Source organism: Sinocyclocheilus grahami, unplaced genomic scaffold (assembly GCF_001515645.1).
Source record: "Sinocyclocheilus grahami isolate Dianchi unplaced genomic scaffold, SAMN03320097.WGS_v1.1 scaffold641.1, whole genome shotgun sequence".
Lineage (NCBI taxonomy): Eukaryota > Metazoa > Chordata > Actinopteri > Cypriniformes > Cyprinidae > Sinocyclocheilus > Sinocyclocheilus grahami.
This window is the reverse complement of record NW_015505820.1, coordinates 358,552-359,930: the sequence shown is the minus strand read 5'-3', so window position 1 is coordinate 359,930 and position 1,379 is coordinate 358,552. Positions and strand designations below refer to the sequence as shown.

General features: G+C 31.8%; 1 protein-coding gene across 3 annotated transcripts in view; it reads right to left on the bottom strand.

The window, feature by feature from the left end:
• The window catches only part of LOC107558333 (progressive ankylosis protein homolog B-like), a 28,434-nt gene that overhangs the window by 20,751 nt on the left and 6,304 nt on the right, over positions 1–1,379 (bottom strand). The gene's annotated exons all lie outside the window — the stretch shown is intronic.

Sequence of the window (1,379 nt, the reverse complement as noted above, 5' to 3'; positions counted from 1 at the left end):
GTTTGGGTTAAAATCAATTTTGCTTGGTTGGAACAGCAGCTATGCTAATTATGTCTCTATTTATTTCTCTGTTTTTGCCCCGAGATTGACATCCCGTGGTAACTAGGATTTACACAAGCTTCAGTCTGGATCCAGAACACCTGAGAAGAGATGATGCCAACCCCTCAGAGGACCTCAGATGATGCCAACCCTGAAACAACATACAGAACTACCACATTTTGCTATAAGTTTGATTGCATCATATAATAATTGCTGTTAATAATGTTCATCGTCGGTTTGATTACAAGTCATTTTGAGGAAAGGGTGATACTTTTTTTTTCAACTCAGTGATTTCTGTTTATTTTTTTCTGACATGTTGGTGTTATATCTTTCACTTGGATGTTAAAGCAAAAACTGTCCGTCTTTATTTTAGGCTGCAAAGCAACAAAATGTGATATTTGAAAGGGTGGTGATTCTTTTCTATACCCACTGTAAATTCTTAAATTCAGTTGATTCATTTGCATAGTCATATTTTATTTATGTTGCCTTATCAAACTTTTCCTGCAGCAGTTTATTTCTGCATTGTAAATGCATTTAAATTCATATTTTTTTTAAAAACATCTCTTAATCTTCAGCAGAGAAGTGTATTGTGCCAACTCTCACGAAAAGTGAATCAAACTGATGCTTTCCATGTTCTTTGTGATTGGCTGTTTGCTGCAAGTGTCACACTTTCAGGTGCACGTGCTCCAGAGTTAATCAGAAACCACAATTTACATTGATGTTTATACCATTGTTAGAAGCAACTGCATGCCATATTTTTATATGAAAATAAAGAAGCTGAACTCACTTTTATTGCTTTTCTATAGTATTAAGTCTCAAATGTCAACTATACATTAATGGGATTGGTTTCTTCTTTAAACAAAAAAAGTTTAAATTTGCATGGTATTATAATGTCATACTAAAACTAAAATTTAAACAATGGAAAAACCCTTAAGCTAACCTGTATAAAAACAAAACAAAAAAAAACACATCTTAAGCACGCAGAATAACAAGTGGACTTTGAACGAGTAATTGCCGCTTTGAACGATTATGTAATTGTGCATCCGTAATTGTAATCATGATTAGAAATTTGATTAATTATACAGCCCTAGTAAGCATTAGATACCTCTTTCAAAAATATTTTAAAAAATTATACCGACCTCAAACTTTTGAACAGTAATGTATGTACCATTTGACATTGTTTTAATATTATTGTTTATTTTAATTATATCTTTGTGGGCTATAAATAAAGAAATAAGACAATTTGTTAGAAATAAGGCAAATTGTCCATTCAAGGTCAAAGACAATGACTATGCTTACATGGACATCAGTAATCTAATTACTTACCTTATTCTAAATAA